Source organism: Apium graveolens, chromosome 6 (assembly GCF_009905375.1).
Source record: "Apium graveolens cultivar Ventura chromosome 6, ASM990537v1, whole genome shotgun sequence".
Taxonomy (NCBI): domain Eukaryota; kingdom Viridiplantae; phylum Streptophyta; class Magnoliopsida; order Apiales; family Apiaceae; genus Apium; species Apium graveolens.
Window position 1 is genome coordinate 11,989,303 of NC_133652.1, and position 18,866 is coordinate 12,008,168.

General features: G+C 36.0%; 1 long non-coding RNA gene across 1 annotated transcript; it reads left to right on the forward strand.

Annotated features, from left to right (window-relative positions):
- The first annotated feature begins 5,781 nt into the window (after positions 1-5,781).
- Positions 5,782-6,578, forward strand: LOC141664397 (uncharacterized). The gene is made up of 4 exons (XR_012552005.1): positions 5,782-5,840; positions 5,992-6,118; positions 6,292-6,412; positions 6,510-6,578. It is a non-coding gene; the product is annotated as an uncharacterized LOC141664397 (long non-coding RNA).
- The last annotated feature ends 12,288 nt before the right edge of the window (positions 6,579-18,866 follow it).

The following is an 18,866-nucleotide window of genomic DNA, read 5'->3' on the forward strand; positions in this document are numbered from 1 at the left end:
AGACATATGAGGATATAATAATGAAGGTGCAACGCCTAGATGACGAACAAACGATAAAGACACAACAGAATGGGTCGAACCAGTATCAAATAACACATAATCATCACGTCTACCAACAAGAAGTGTTCCTGAAACGGTACCTGAATTAGCTGCTGCTTGATTTGCAGTCAATGCAAACACTCTGGCTGTAGGATTCTGCTGACTTCCACTGCCACTACCACCGCCAGCTCCTCCTCCACCAGGGTTGCGTGACACTGTGCAATCCCTTGCCTTATGGGACATGCTACCACACAAGAAACAAGCCCCAGTCTGTCTGTAACAAGCTCTACCTGGATGATGTCCACCACATGTAGCACAAGGAGCCACTGGAATCATATTGGGGTTTCCCCCATACACTGAGTAATGGCTCTGTCCCTGCTGACGATTCTGCCACTGTCTAGGCTGCTTCTGTCGCTGAAATTGCTGATTCTGATTCTGACCAACATACTGATTTCGGCCGTGGAATGACTGACCACCCCTATTCTGATTCTGTCCGCGCCACTGTCCCTGCTGACCATTCTGACCTCCATACCACTGTCTACCCTGTGCAAAACCCTGATCATCCCTAGTCCTCTTACTACCACTGTTAGACCTGGAAGTCCTGAAATCTATGCGCTCCTTCTCAACATCCTTTGCTGCATCAGCCGCCTCTGCCACATTATCAAATTTAAAAGAAATTATGGAACCCCTCAGATGAGACTTCAACCCCCATTTAAATTTATCAGCCTGCTGCGCAGCAGTCCCTGCAACTGTCCCAGCAAATCCAGCCAGCCTTATAAACCTCGTCATATAATCAGTAATGCTCTCATCCTGGTGCTGCATAATAGAATGAAACTCCCTCAAATAAGCCTCCCTATCAGCATTAGAGAAGTACTGCTCATAGAATACTTCCTTGAATCCCTGCCATTCCAAAGCCTCTGCATACTTCTCCCCTCTAGTAGCTTTTACTCCTCTCCACCACCTTTGAGCATCCCCCTCCAACTTATACACAGCTAACCTGACCTTCTGAATCTCATCACAACCCAGTGCATCAAAAATCTTCTCGAGATGAACAATCCAATTTTCAGCATCGATGGGAGTCGGTGCTGCACTAAAAGAGTCTGGTTTCTGCTTCACAAACCTCTCCAACCATACAAACGGCTCCAGCTGATGGCCCTGACCATTCTGATTCTGATTCCCATTGCCATTCTGATTTCCTTGTCCATTCTGGTTTCCATCGCCATTCTGATTTCCTTGTCCATTCTGGTTTCCATTGCCATGCTGATTTCCTTGGTTTGCCAAAGCCTGCTGTACAGCCTGAGCCACTGCTTGCCCTATCATCTCAGTAAGCTGAGCGGGGTCAATATGAAAGGGATCACGTCTAGGAGGCATCTACAATATAAGATAGCGAACGAATGAAGAGTACGAGAATAAATATGATGAAGCAGTTACAAACAGATTTCAAATGATAAAGCAGAATGAAACGATAAAGAGCATAATGAAACGAAATTAAATGGAACACCCATCCTATCGTCTACCCAAACTCACAGGTCAACCTAAGTAGGCTTTCTACAAGAAAGAACCTGGCTCTGATGCCATCTCTGTAACACCCCCTTCTTAAAATAGAAGGGAGATATTACTTAAAATCCAAAACCTGCAAACAGATCACTAATATATTTCTAACAATAATTAAACAGTCTAAAATCTTCTAAATAATATTAAATCTCCAAAATGTCTAAACCAAAAATATAAATACTGAAATCTCTAATAAGTAATTATGTCTCAATAATGATGGAAGTCTGAAATCCTAAGAACGAAATAAAGGGAGCTCTCCATCACACAATCCCAGATTCCCCTAAGCACCTGCCAGAAAAAGAATACGGCGTGAGCCAAACGCCCAGTACGGATTTGGAATATAATTATAAAACAAAAAGATTAGAAATAAACAATCTGCAAATTATAATAAAACAACAATTTTAAAAATAAGGCTGAAGCAACGAGGGGTTAGGATATTTCATACCGAGATCAGAACAGAAATAAATACACACATCATAGGGTACCTAATGCGTGCAACAAAATGGATAACGTGTACGGCATATACAACGTCACCATAAATCAAATCACAAATCAAACTCTGGGTGCACCCACGCATCCTGAACAAATATCAAATGCGCAAAAGCTCCTCCCAAGAGCTAACAGAAGGATACGCCGTGACCAATCACACTGTCACGGAAGTGTCATGTCACTGGTGCCGCAATGACACGGCTGTAGTACCCCTACAGCTGGTTAACTCGGTATACCCTATATCTCTAAGGGTTCAAATAAAAATATTCTCGCAAAATTTTAAAATCACCCGAGACGGATAATTCAAATTTTCAAAACAGAGGGTGTCATAAATAATTTTTGAAAACCGCATAAACAAAAATCTAAAATTTTTAAAGTCAAATTTAAAATAATTTTCGAAAGTCAAAACGGCCAAGAATTAACGGAACGAATAGAAAGTAGAACGGAATGAATCAAATAAATATAATGAATAAGAGGAGTAGCAGTGAATAAAAAGGGGACAGAATCCGTACCTCGAATATAGCAACTAAAAGAACTTACGAAATTTACAACCGATTCAATAATTTCCCAACCCCGATCTATTTACTGTAAAATTATAAATTAGCGTTATTAAAGTAACTTGACAATATATATGCTATTGTATCACTTTGGAATTCATAGCATAATCACGGGCACAACAAAATTAATAATAATATTTATATGATATTAATAAACATTAACACATTCGTCTCATTCCAGCTTGCATAATGTACTGACGAACATGAAATAACTATTATGATTTTAATAAATAAATGACAAAATTTCATACATCGGGAAATAAATTACTAAAATATGGAAAAAAAAATAATAATTAAATATTAAGATTTAAGGATGGTAAATCCAAGTTCTAGCAGTTGTGCAGGAAGTGTGTATATTATGGAACATGTTAACGTAGACTTCTAAAGGAAGAATAAAAAAAACAATATTTAATAATCAATCATTAATTAATAAATTTAAATTAATCATTATCAATGGCTCTAAAGCACATGTATTCATAATACAACTTACAAACCAGACCTTGCATATACAACAATGAATTACAAATCGCCTACTATACATGCATTAACTAAAATAATATATTCAAGTTATCAAATTGTTTATGAAAAAATAATGCCGATACAATCTCTTAAAGTATAAGATAACATAGAATAGAATGAAAGTAATGTGTGACATTGGATATTAATGAATTAGATAAAATAGTTGTACCATATGTGGCGAAAGAATCACGACTCTGCTTCTGTGTTCTTCTCTCTCTCTCTTTTTCGTGCGGCTCTCCCCAAAAGTATTGTTAGAATAGGGTTTTCTGTGTTTTTGCGAGAATGCCGTGTATATAATTGTTTATATAATATACATTAAATTAGTGACTGCTAATACAAGTATGTTTACATTACAAATACACGTACAATTCTAATTCTTGTTCTAATTTAAATCAAATTAATTACTAATTATTATTGTTCTTGTCATTGTTGTTGTTATTATTATTATTATTATTATTATTATTATTATTATTATTTATTATTATTATATTCTCGTATATTACAATTGTGGTTCTGAATTATTGGTAGGAGGTGCTGATTGATGCGGTAGACTCGATTAAGCTGATGGATCTGACTCGCTCCATTTTCAATGATGATAACGTGTCATCTAACGTGTTTATCACTTCTCAGGAGGCGATTAAGGACCTAGTCTGCCTTAATTGGATTGAATGCTCTGTGACTTTCTTTAAAACGGTGAACTACGACCTGATCAATCTTCAGAATGCTAGTACCTTTGGTTTGAAATTGTTTTCAATGAAGAAGAAGCGGACAAAGATGATCAAATCCAAAGAAGGAATTCAACCGGTTTGCTCATTAGCCTCTGGTGATCAGTGTTCTGTTGCTAAGGGGATCATCAACATCGCTAATTGTGCTGCTGCTGATTATCGCAGTTCGTCTTCTTTGTTGGTAAATTACTTGCATCTTGACTGGTTCTGTAATTATTTTTCTTTCTGAATAATTTTATATTCGATTTTGATAATGTTCCTGACTTTGAATAATTGATTTCCTTATTATTGGGCTACTCCATTCACTTGCGCTTGTTTTAGCATGAAACATTTTCAGCTGGTAATTTTTAGTCAGTGATATGACTTCTGTTGATACTTGATATTTAATAGTAATACGCATATAGTAATCTGCTGGTGTTTTCGTAGTACAGATTGAATGGAGTGATGATTTAGATCTCATGAAATATATCCCCTACTAATAAATTCTTCTTTGTGAGATTGTATTGTATTGTAACAAAATTATACATACAATGATGTATATTACATTCATTCAAAACTTACTAAAAAATTAATATAACTAAAAGTTTTATAACATATTATCAGGGAAGCTCTCAATAAGGTTCCACTTTTAGTAAAGAAGCTTACATGTAATGTTGTTGAAAGTTTAAGGTTGGCTACAAAGTTGTAATTTATATTAAAATTACATAGGCCATATTTTTCTTTATTAAACAGATACGACCCTACTAATAAATGCTTCTCTGTGAAATTGTTTTGGAACTTTGATCTTCTTTTGTATGGCCCTGGTTCTTTTGCTTGAACGTTGCATGCCAAAGCAAACAGTCCAAAACATAGTGATAAAGGTACACACATCCCCTATGATTCTATATTCAACTTGTTAAAATAATTAGATATCTTGTATAAAGAGAATTATATTTGAAGTACTAATAATAATATGTTCTGTTATTGCAGGTTTTGTTGAACCAAATCGTACTTGGTCCATGTGTAATTGCTGTTGTTTTTGCTTGGAATAATCTATGGCTAGGAAAGCTCTTTGAGCTTCCCAATAAGTATCAAAAAAATGTGCTTCGTATACTTCTATTCGGTACAAACTTGTTTTTTATGGCCTTTGTACTGTAATGGTTCCTATGATATTGTATATTAACATAATATTTTCTGGGATTTATGCAAGATTTAGCTTTTGGATCCCTGTTAGTGCATTGAATTTCTGGTCTCTCTCTCAATTTGAATTTCTTGATTGAACACAAACATACACATATTTATATATGTATATAATTATATATACTTCCATATCTTATAAAGCTATTGGGCACAAGGGTTCATATTAGAAGTTCTTTCAGACAATTTAATCTTACTTGGTGGAATTTGATGTTGTCATCAAAGGGAACATCTATTCCTAATCTGGTTCTATAGGAGGCTCAGCCCACCTCACACACTCCTCGAATGTAGTCTCGAAGTTTGGATCTTCCTTATGCATTACCAGATATTCGGTACCATCACACACAACTCTGTACTTATCTAACCTTGTATTCGTCGAACAATCCCATAATAACTCGAGTGTTGAAAATGATTATCATAAAAGGGCGATTAAATGGTGTCAACAATTTTTCCTAAACCAGAGTTAGTAGCATCATCAAGTTAAGGCCAGAGTGCTTGTGCCAGGTTTTAAATGGTGGTGGTTCTCTCGGGCTCACCATCAACCAAACCCAGGCTTTGCCTACTACATGCAATGTTAAAACTCAAGACCTCAGCAGTTGTAAAGGTAACAATTCACTTATACAACCTGTGTTGACTGAGATTCTATTCGCACTTGCAGGAAATACATATATTATCAATATATAGTTTTGTTTCTTACTTATATTTGATTCCATCTTGGTAGTAGACGGTCTGAACAGAACTCCAGCGAGAAACCCAGATTCAACCAAAGACGCACCTCCAGGTAATTCAGTTTTAACATTCCTTGTCAATCCACATGATTTTGTATCTTGTTGCTATCGGTAACAGTACTTTTCTCGCCTTGTATACCATTACAGATTCTAAAAACATGTTCTAAATATATGATTATTAACTAGTTATTATTTAAGAAACAGGTACTGGTTCATCACATGGAAGCCTCAACAATTTGGCAAATAAACCAGCCATAATCCTTGTAAGCAAATAAACCAGCCATAATCCCAAGCCATACTGCCAACACCCAAACTCTTTGCCAGTTATCATGTATGAAGTAATTAATATCTTTATATGGTCTCGAAATTATTTGGTCTATTACAAATTGATGCTGCATTGATTAAGTAGGTTGTTTACTAAATTATGAACCATATTGTCATTACTTTTGACCACATTAATGTCATAATTAAAAAAATCTTTTGAAATGTCTGTTCTTCTTATAGAATGACGCAGTCCTAAAGGCATGTGCTAAGCCACCCAAAACTGCACAGATGGACAATGAGGGATTACAGTCAAAGAAAGAATGATTTAGTAGTACACATCAAAATGTGGTGTAACCTAAAGGTAACAATGCCACTCATCAGCCTTGCCATTCTTCTTTTCTGTCAAATTTGTGTTGTCTAACTAATTTGTGCATTGTTATCTTTGAGTTATCTTGCAGTTAGGGACATGCTGGTAAAGGAGGACACTTAACAAAAAGTGGACCAAACGCTTGCGTCTGAAGTCAAGGAGAATGTGAAGAGTTTCTAGTGTTACTATTTATTAAGTTTATCTTTTTTTTTCTAATATTTAGTAAAGAACCTGAACTATTTTGTTTAGTTAAAATAATTGTTGTTGTCGTAGTTTTAGACATGTGATGGTTTAAATGTTTGAGTTAGTTTGGATGTAATACATTTTGTGGTATGTAATGATATTTTGGGATTGTTCGATTTCGAATAGCAGAATTTCATGTAGTATTGCTTTTTACGTATGAAAAACATGTTAATGGTATATATGTTCAATTTATAAAGAAATTATGTCAAATTAATATAATACAAATCATTATAAAAAATGGGGCCCGCATGTGGGCCCCACTGGTGGGCCCCATTTTTTTGAAAATTTTGAGTCCAAAGGTAACATACATATTGTGATACTATAGACATAGATTAATGTTACCTTTGACAGCTATTGTAACACAAAAGTGAATGTTACAGCAGGGCAAAAGTAATGTTACCTTAGGGGCCAAAGGTAACTCGAAAAAAAACAACTTAATTTTTATGTTATAATAGGCCTTTTTCTGGCTGTGGTAACACTTTTTTGGGCCTGTTGTAACATTTTCTTGGTGTTGCTGTAGGCCATTTATGGTGTAGTGTATAAGATAGTCGATGATTATCTGGACTATTGTTACGGGGATGTTTTCTCCCAAAGATATCAACCAATCCCAACATATCACTATAAAATTAAATATGTACTTCGCTAAGAATTTACTAATATTTTATTTGACTTATCATGTGTCATTTGCTATTGTTAGGTCCCAATGTGTTTGTAGAAGGGGGGGTTGAATACAAACAGCACCGAATAATCGAATTAAATGCGGAATAAAAAATGTGAAACAAAATTCAAGTTAAATAAAAATATTATTAAACTTGAAAGGTGTTACAACAACTGTATCGATTACAATGTATTAATCTCAAATCAATTATCACAAATCTAGAATAAATTCGACATGAACTTTTTCTATTTTTGCAATAATTAGAATCAAATGCTAAACGCGATTTGAGATTAAGTTCTAGGGATTTTGATCCGCTAGATTGTTAAACAAGAACAAGAGAATGATTTCTAGTTGATTGGATTTAACTTTACAAGCTAGAAATTTGATCTTTGAATTAGCAGATAAGATGAAATATTTGGCTGCTTTTTCTCTCTGTATGTTCTTGACTTCTTTTCTCTGGATGGATAATTGATCTGCTGCTTGTCTGCTTCTTTTTAATCAACAGAATAGAATTGAACTGACAAGACAATCCTAAGCTCAGCAAGACAATCGGTAGGACAATGGATTGAACTAGCAAGACAATCTGAATGAACTAGCATGACAATCAGAATGAACTAGCATGACAATCAGAATGAACTAGCATGACAATCCTCCTCCTAGTGTAACTTTCGGTGAGACTATTGAAAATGGCCTAGCATGACAATCGGTATGACAATCCTGATTGTCATGCTAGTTCATTTTCAATTGTCTTGTTGATTTAATGCAGATTTTAATCCAATTTAAATTCTGAAAATTCCTAAAATTAATTCAGAATTAATTAATCAATTAATTCAATTAATAAATAAATTATTCTTCGCAGATATAATTTATTTTCTTAATTAAATTAGATGACTTAATTAATTAATAGAGAATTAATTCTAGTCTTGAGCAGCAACCATCCTTCTGCAGATCTTCTGAAAATCACTGAAAATTATGAATCAATTCCACCACTTCAATGTTGACACTCGATGTACTGTCTGGTTCATGAGTGACTAACTTCCGTGACGTTTCTTCATGTCTTGACTTTGACGCTTTGATTTTCTTCAGATTAAATCCTTGTAATTAATGATACTCTGACGAGATCTCTGTCACTTGATTAAATCCACGATCTTGATTTATATCACTGAGGCATGATCAACTTCTTGAACTTTTTCCAGTGAATTAACTCCTCAAGTCTGTAGATGAACCTTGTTCTGAATCCTTTGACATATATTACTTTGCGAGATCTCTCTGACGGTCGATCCACTATTTACTTATTACATTCTTATTTGAGTTGAGTTGAATCCTCGAATATACAAATAGGCTATGACATATGACTTACAATCTCCCCCTATTTGTTTGTTAGACAATAACACACAAATACCTAGAGGATAACTCAACTAACAAATAAGAAAAAGATATAAACATACATGCAAAGTAAATAGCAGAAAAGTTCTGGATGAGATTTAATATTTTCCAGATTCCAAGTAGATGTTCCTCTAGACAGAACATATCTTCAAGTAGTTCCATCTTCATTTGTACAACCACATTTCCTGTTGAGAAGCCCATATCTCTCTTGCTTCTCCCCCTATGAGAATCAACTGATTAAAGAAGATCACCTTCATTTTACCACCTCTCCCGTACAATAGGATCCGCAGATAAAAACCAATGGTACTCCCCTAACTGCTTCTTCCCATACTAGGAAATCACCTTGTGTTTACCACCTCTCCCGTACAATAGGATCCGTAGTTACAAACAACAATGGTGTTGTGTAGTGTACATATAGGATCTTTTTCTTCCTCCCTGCTATTTCTCCCCCTTAGTTGAGGAATCCTCCAAACTATTACTTAAGCTTTTATCTCCCCCTTAAAGAAGGAATGTATGCCGTCGTCTGAAGGAGTTCTCATATTTCACTTGGTTGGAAAAGAAATAACAAGAAGTTTCTCTTTCTTCCTCACTGTGAGTGTGTGATTCTGTTTAGTGTACCTCACATGTGTTTCACTCTTCTCTCCACTCGTGTTTACACTCATTCTCACAAGTGTATCACTCCTCTCATAGCTCCATATTTCAGCTGTACCTGCAAGGAAAATCACCTTAGCCATCCTTAAGGAGGTCACAGGTGGTGCAATGGGAGTTCACAAATCCCCATCCTTGTTAAACTCGTCAGATGAATCTGAGTCATAATTTACAAGTTGCTAGTTTCCCTTTTAGGGTTCCAGATTTGAATTCTGGGAAGGTAAACAATGATCCAAAGAATTTAGCATAAAGATCAAAGTTCCCTTCTAATGCCTGTGAAGACATTTCCTTGTGACTCATCAGGTAATATCTGAATCATTGTCGACAAGTTGCCGATCTGCACCTATGTCAGATCCACTATCCGCAGATGCATCCAGGGGATTTAAGCCTGGGGAGGTAGATACTGACCACTGACATATGGCTTTTGGATCAGTATCCTCTCCTAACACCTGTAAAGGCAATTGGTCCACTAACGAACCTTGAACAATCGAATCTGACCTTAAAATGGTCGAAACTCTTGTTTCCGTCAACTCATCCTTTGTGTGTGTAACCTCTCCTTGTGCATCAAGAATTGATTATGTTTGAAGTGGTGACACTACATCGGATACCTTGGCCGACAGGCAAAATTCAATAGACTCACCCTGTTGAGAGAATGAATCTAGTAACTGTTTTGTGCCTTTTCAGCCATTACATCTTTTTGAGAAGATGTATGGGGGCTAGCAGTTGTCTCGGTTTAAATACTACTCATCTATGTATGAGACAGAGCTACTGGGTTGACTACAGAACCTTCCTTATGTGGTGCACTAGGCACTATCTCCCTCACGCTCATTCATACTACATTTAGTGGTAAGAGAGTGTTGGTTGGTTCTGTTTTTGTGTTTGTCTTTACAGTCTGGGATAGACGTTGTGGGTTTTCAACCTCATGACTGTCAATGAAAGAAAGTCATTGGAGACTGAACCTGTATCATAGAACATATGGTAATAGAGAGAAAATGATTTACAATAGTGATTTCAAAAGATTTTACATGAAATAAGAAATCACTAATGTAGAAAGAAGTTTAATTTTTGTTTTTCAAAATGAATGAGTTTTTGATAAAACATTGATCACTTAGGGTAAAGTCTAAGTAATTCTCATTCATGTCAAAAGCTTACAAATATCTGCAACATAATGTTAACAACATATCATTGACCGATACTTGTCAAGTACTTTAGATACTAATTGTTATGTTGCATAATCAATATACCACTGCACATATAAAACAATATGATTGTGCTTAGTGATAAGATAGTTATAAATATGACGACTCTACTTATTCATATAAAATTGTAACTGCAGTTAGAGTGCCATACCATGTCATTGACGATTGCTTGAGCAGTATACTAGTTCATACCAACCTGAAGTGAGATTGTGAAGAAGAGATTGCATAGTCCAATAGATCTGCAGCTGCAAAGTCCATGAACTGTGGTGCACTGACTTCCTCTTTTGACTCACCAAACAGGAGTACACTTGTACACATCTTACTAGAGTACAATTCCAAGTGTAATGTGCAGCAGGTGTCTGATATGTCGTAATATTCTCAAGTCTCGTCACTGGTGCTATATGTTAGATACTGCTTCCTGATAATAACCTAGCACAATATACAAAATTACAATGATAACATTCCCAGCTTGCAAACAGCCATATCCCTCAGATAAACCTTTGCTGTTATCTCCAAAGGTAACCAGGGGGCCAGCTTTCTCAATCCACATTTGATAGCAGGGCTCTATCTCCGGTCATATGTCTTGATGATCCACTGTCAAGAATCCACACTACCGGTTACACCTGTTTAATGCCCTGTACTACAAATGGATTAGACCTTCTTCGGAACCCAAACTTGGTTGGGCCCGGCATACTTGTAGAACTGTCCTTTGTCAGGCAAAACAACATTTTTAATTTTAATTGCCTCAACTTTCTCAATGACTGAACATTTGACCTTGTAAACAGCGTTAACAAATTTCTGTTTAAGCTTAGGCACAAATGTCTCCTTTCTAGCCTTAGAAGGACTAGCAGTCTTAGACCTATCATGCTTCTTGTTATTCACATGCTGACGAGGAGTAGTCTTATCATTAGACACATGCTTACCATTAAAATAAGCATACATCATATTAAAAGCACAAGACATACAATTAGCAACACCACATGCTTTATGAGAGTGATTAACAGCAGGCAATTTATGCATGGTAGACATGGCATTATTGTTATCCAACTCATGTGTGTCTGAGTTAGTCTCAGTTGCTTTCACAACTTTGACTGGAACTTTCGACTCACTTGACTTGGAAACAATCTTCTCATTAGCATGATCCTCAGCACGTATTTCTTCTTGAATAACAGAAGAGGTCGCATCAAATGGTTCAGCAATTGATGCTTTATAGAGGGGTTCATCAACACCCTTAAGCACATGTGGTACTTCCCTCCCTTTAGCACATACATGAGGAGGGGAGTTTATGCCTAATTCTCCAATAGCAGCATTGTAATCATAACCTATTCCAGATGTTTGATTAACAGCTTGCTTACTGTAGAACTCTTTAGCCTTCGAACAAGAATTGAAGTAGGCTCTAACCTTAGTCTCAAGACCGGTGATCTTGTCTTTGAGAATAGTTTCGAGTTTTCTATAACAGTCAACTCTATTCTCTAGAAAAGATACCTGTTCTTTTAATTTGTCTTGATTAATGTGCACAAGTCTTAATTCATTGACCTCTTTCTCAAGGTCTGTGATCTGTAAACTTATCAGTTCATTATCACGACGTGCACAATCTAAGTTACCTCTTAGATGATAAACCATTTCAGCATCAGAAAGTTTTACCTCTATTCTTGACGATGAAGCTTTTCCATCAATAGCCATAAGAGCAAGATTTCCTTCATCTTCATCTTCACTGTCAGTATCATCCCAGCTTCTTCCTTTTGCCAGATAAGCCCTTTCAGAGTTCTTTCTTACTTGCTTTGGCTTCCTACATTCTGTGGCAAAGTGTCCCAACTCATTGCAGTTATAGCATCTAATGGTGCTTCGATCAACCATCCCTGTTTTGTACCCACCACTGCTGGTGTTAGAGGATGAAGATCCACCTTTCTGGAATTTGTTGTAGTTGGACTTGTACTTAAGCTTGGGATTCCTCCTGAATCTGACATGGGAGAATCTCTTGACAATTTGGGCCATTGATTCATCTTCCAATTGCTCCAGCTCTTCCAAGGAATAAAAATCATCACTTGATTGATTTGTAGTAGGAGGATCATATTCTGCTACTAACTCATTTTCCTCACCCTTGGAAAACTGTACCATTCTTTCTAACTGTTGAGATTGTTGTTGTTGTTGACCTTCAGCTACAAGTGCAGTAGATGTGCTGACCATTCTATCCTTCCCGTAGACTTCCTTCTGTTGAATCTGCTCCAACTCATAGGTTTTTAACACTCCATAGAGCCTGTCCAAAGAAATCTCACTCAGATCTCTAGCTTCTCTAATGGCAGTGATTCTATGTTCAAGATGAGCTGGCAGTGTTAAAAGGAACTTTTTGTTGACCTCCCTGATTGAATAATACTTTCCATTGATGTTCAGGTTGTTGATCAACGCATTGTACCTCTCAAACACTTCAGTAATTCCTTCTCCTGGATTTGATTTGAAATGTTCATATTCAGAGGTTAGGATTTCCAACTTGTTCTCCCTAACTTCCTCTGTGCCTTCATTAATCACCTCAATAGTTTCCCACATGTGTTTGGAATTTTTACAGTTCATCACATGTCTGTTCATCAAGGGATCAAGGGAATCAATTAATATTAATTGAAGGCTGGCATCCAAGGAGGCTTCTTCCTTCTCAGCAGGAGTAAAATCTTCAGGCTCTTTTGGATAGGTTCTAGCTTGAGTAGTCACCACACCATCTATTATTACCTCCGGTTCAATAACCATCAGAGTTTTTATACCCTTCTTTAACAAGTTTGAATATTTGGGATTTGCAACTTGTAAAAATAATAGCATCTTCTTCTTCCACATGATATAATTCTCTTTATCAAATTGTGGAATTTTAACGGTTCCAACTTTATGTGAAGTCATTATGAATTTTTTGAATAAATAAAAATTCAAGGAGTTGAAAAATCACAAAAGTCTAGGATCTTGATTTGTTCGTTAATCAGAAGGCTCTGATACCAATTGTTAGGTCCCAATGTGTTTGTAGAAGGGGGGGTTGAATACAAACAGCACCGAATAATCGAATTAAATGCGGAATAAAAAATATGAAACAAAATTCAAGTTAAATAAAAATATTATTAAACTTGAAAGGTGTTACAACAACTGTATCGATTACAAGGTATTAATCTCAAATCAATTATCACAAATCTAGAATAAATTCGACATGAACTTTTTCTATTTTTGCAATAATTAGAATCAAATGCTAAATGCGATTTGAGATTAAGTTCTAGGGATTTTGATCCGCTAGATTGTTAAACAAGAACAAGAGAATGATTTCTAGTTGATTGGATTTAACTTTACAAGCTAGAAATTTGATCTTTGAATTAGCAGATAAGATGAAATATTTGGCTGCTTTTTCTCTCTGTATGTTCTTGACTTCTTTTCTCTAGATGGATAATTGATCTGCTACTTGTCTGCTTCTTTTTAATCAACAGAATAGAATTGAACTGGCAAGACAATCCTAAGCTCAGCAAGACAATCGGTAGGACAATGGATTGAACTAGCAAGACAATCTGAATGAACTAGCATGACAATCAGAATGAACTAGCATGACAATCAGAATGAACTAGCATGACAATCCTCCTCCTAGTGTAACTTTCGGTGAGACTATTGAAAATGGCCTAGCATGACAATCGGTATGACAATCCTGATTGTCATGCTAGTTCATTTTCAATTGTCTTGTTGATTTAATGCAGATTTTAATCCAATTTAAATTCTGAAAATTCCTAAAATTAATTCAGAATTAATTAATCAATTAATTCAATTAATTAATAAATTATTCTTCGCAGATATAATTTATTTTCTTAATTAAATTATATGACTTAATTAATTAATAGAGAATTAATTCTAGTCTTGAGCAGCAACCATCCTTCTGCAGATCTTCTGAAAATCACTGAAAATTATGAATCAATTCCACCACTTCAATGTTGACACTCGATGTACTGTCTGGTTCATGAGTGACTAACTTCCGTGACGTTTCTTCATGTCTTGACTTTGACGCTTTGATTTTCTTCAGATTAAATCCTTGCAATTAATGATACTCTGACGAGATCTCTGTCACTTGATTAAATCCACGATCTTGATTTATATCACTGAGGCATGATCAACTTCTTGAACTTCTTCCAGTGAATTAACTCCTCAAGTCTGTAGATGAACCTTGTTCTGAATCCTTTGACATATATTACTTTGCGAGATCTCTCTGACGGTCGATCCACTATTTACTTATTACATTCTTATTTGAGTTGAGTTGAATCCTCGAATATACAAATAGGCTATGACATATGACTTACAGCTATGATTACCTTTTTCTGTTTAATTAATAAAAAGTATTAGCTAAACAAACATGTGCATAAAAGAAAGAAAGGAGAAAGTAATATTCCAGTCAAGTAAGTATCTACCTGGAAGTAGAGCTGGCCAAACGAGCGGTTTGGCTCGGCCCGTTCACAATTCGGATCGTTGAAATTTGTCTTATTCGGCACGCGAGATGAACGGTTAATTATTCGCACAAACCGTGAAGTTATACGAACTGAATACGAATAAAATTGTCAAAAACCGGAACCGGCCCGGAACCGAACCGGCCCGAACCGGTTAATTCGCCATGAACCAACAGCACCATAACCGGTTAATTCACGGTTAACCGGCCCGCGGTTAATCGTTACCCGCCTCTCGCCTGCAGTGCACGCGCCTCCAAGCTTCAACGGTCACCTGCCTCCCTGCTGTTCTGCTCTCCAACGACAACAACACAACGGTCATCTAACGTTCTTCAGCTATTGTTACCTATAAATAATTGTCCAAACTTTCTTTCTCTCTTCACTCTTAATCTCTCTCCATCTCTTTCTTTCTCGTTTCACTCTTAATCTCTCTCAATCTCACATCACAATTCGCAAACAACTGTTGCAAGCCTGCAAGTTGCAACTGCAAGTTGGCAACTCACAACTCACATTCACAGTTTCACACATTCAAATCACAAGTTCACAACTCACAACAATCACAAACAAGTCACAAATTCGCAATCACACGGTACAATCTGAAGAAGCCAATTTTCCGGCGAAATATTCTGGCGAAACCGAAAAAAAATCAGGCAAGCATATTCGAGCAAATGGAAGAAGGAAGGGGCACACAATCATCTCAAGGATCGAGTCAAGCACATACGATGCGACCCCCCCGACCCGAAACTGGTAAAAAATCTATGAATTTTTGTTTTTTTAAATCTGTTTTGAAATAGGTTTTTATTTATTTGCAAATTACAATTGCAAGTGTTTGGGTAACTGAGATCTAAGGGCGTATTTATAAAGATTGTTCATTAATATTTTTGGACTTAATTAGCTGTCTATATTATTTTTAATTTTAAATGTATGGATCATTTTCATTAACATTCGGTTTCACTCATATTATGTGGGTTTAAAATTTATTTACTCATTTATGACTCACTTAATGTTTTATCCCCTTATTTGCGAGTTTCTGTATTCGAATATTTTGTTAATTTTTTTATATTAAAAATATGCAGGAACCACTTGTACTTCTTCGAGACAATCCTCGCACGTTTGGAATTATTTTTCGAGACAAGCAACGGAAGAACCCAACAGATTTAAATGTTTTTGTTTGCTTTGTATTCAAAGTGGCCGAAATCAATCTCCTTTTCTTCACTCTAAAGGGGCCGGTACGGGTACACTTGATCGACACTTGAAAGTTAATCACGGAATTTCTAAACAAAGTCACGAAAGTGGAGAGGCACGTGGACAATCACCGCAACAAACACAAATTGGTGGTTTCGTGACATCGACTCCCGGTGGAGGTATGCCTTTCCACTATAGTAGAGATAAAATGATCGAGTCTTTTGCTACTTATGTTATACTAGAAGAGTTACCTTTTTCTCACGGTGAGAGTCCGAATTTAGAGCACATGATGAAAGAATCAATAAATCCGGCATTTAAAAGAATTCCTAGGAACACGCTAAAATGTCACACACAAAAACAATATTATACTCAACGAGCACAATTAATTGAATTTTTTCGTGATTATGATGGCATGGTTTCTTTAACTAGTGATTGTTGGAGTTCGAGTTGCGGTGAGCCTTTTATTTGTGTTACCGTTCATTGGATTGATTCCGATTATTTTTTACAAAAACGAATAATTGCCTTTGATGTTATGGACGAGTCACACACGGGTTATAACATAAAGACACGAATAGTCGAAACAATTAACGAATTTAATTTGCAACACAAGGTGTTTACTATTTCTTTAGATAATGCTTCGGCAAATGATAAAGCTATTTACTATATTGCACAAGATATTCCTACTACTTTAGATGGTCTTTTCTTGCATGTTAGATATTGTGCACACATAATCAACTTATCGGCTCAAAAGGGTATTCAACAAATAACCGAATTTTTAGCACCTATTAGAAAAATAATTAAGTATCTACGTATCGTACACACATTAAAGAGACAATATAAAAAATTGTGTAGAGAAAACAGATTAATACCCAAAAAGTGGGGAATTGATTGTCCCACGAGATGGAGTTCGACTTATAAATTAATATGTGAGGCAATTAAATATAAGGTAGTTATCACCGAGTTATATAATTCTGATCCAAGAAATCAAGTGGAGGATAGACTTATTACCGAAAATGAATGGGACTTGGCAATTAGGGTAAGAGATTTGCTTGATTGTTATGCACGTGGTACTAAGATATTTTCTTACGTTTACGAGCCAAATGTACATCTTGTTATTATTGAGTGTGTTAATATTATTACTACTTTAAAAGCATATGAAGAAGATAATTGTTTTGGTGCAATTATTGTTGATATGAAAAAAAAGTGGATAGAATATTTTACCGAATTTCCTTTTATTTATGGTGTTGCATGTCTTATTGATCCCGGTGTTAGAAAAGAAGGTTTAGAAAATATGTTAGAACATTATTACTCGGTATTAGGAGTTTCATATAATCACGTGCTTTATGTTCAAAATTGTTTAGACTTGTTACACCGTCTTATAGATCTATATACTCCTAGAACTCAAAATATTATACCACATAAGACTAGTCAGTCTAGTAGGTTTAATCCCACATTGCTTGGTATCCTAACTAAAAAACAAAAGGGTAGAATTCCCGAAAATGCATCTACACCTACAACTTCATTTAGCATGATTAGAGAGTTTTTTTCATATAACTATGAGTTTGATGAGGATTTTTCAATACTAACGTGGTGGAAGAATCATGAGAACCAATTTCCGGTATTAGCTAAAATTGCAAGGGACATTTTAGTAGTTCCCGCCTCTACCATTGCTTCCGAGTCCGCTTTCAGTGCCGGTAGAAGAGTGTTGGACGAGAAGAGATCAAGTCTTGCACCGGATGTGGTCAAGATATGTGTTTGCAAAAAGGATTGGGATCAAGCGGTAAAGAGACAACAAGGAAAGAAAAAAGATGACTCGGACGGTGAAGAGGATACTTGGATGATGATGGACACTTCATCGGAATCGGGCACGTCAGCGAACGATCCACAAGAAGAAGAAGAATTTGAATAGTTAATAAAATATTTTTGCCATGTATTTTTAGAATTTGTCAATTGTAACATTTTTTTGAATTAATAAAATTTATAGAGGTACCGTCCACTTTTCCTTATTTTATTTTAAAGATTTACAAATTCGGGAAAGAAAATTAACATAATTTTTTTGGAGACCCGGATCAAGAAATTGATTTAATTTTCTATTAATTAGTTACATCAATCAGTTAATTTATGAAAATAAATTAATCCAAGTTAAAGAAGGTGTACATAAGAAGAAAAAGATCGGACAGAGAATGAATAAACAAACATAAATGAATTGCAAATTCAGTTAACTGTGCTTTGTGCTAACTGCTAAGTCATTAAAAAAACCAATAAATTGCTCAACTGTCACTCACTCTGTCAGCAACTCGTACTCTTCTTATAAAGAGTATTATTCGACCGAATAACCGCGAATAATTCGCACATGTATGGCTCTTCTCAATTGACCGTATTATTCGTTCAATTCGCGGTCTGTTCACGATTCACTTTTCTCGTTATTCGACCGAACCGACACGGCCCGCACTTCATAACGGTCCGTTCACGAATTAAGCTCTAATCAAACCGGCCCGGATATTATTCGGCCCGGCCCGTACGGCCCGATTGAATGGCCACCTCTACCTGGAAGTAAGTAAGTAAGTAAGTCAAGTAGATAGTGAGCAAATTAGTCTCCACTTTTTAGTAGAACAAGCACTGGGATTTATACGAGAAGAGTATTAATTTCACGGCTTCAGCTGGAGGGACGGGCCTCACAG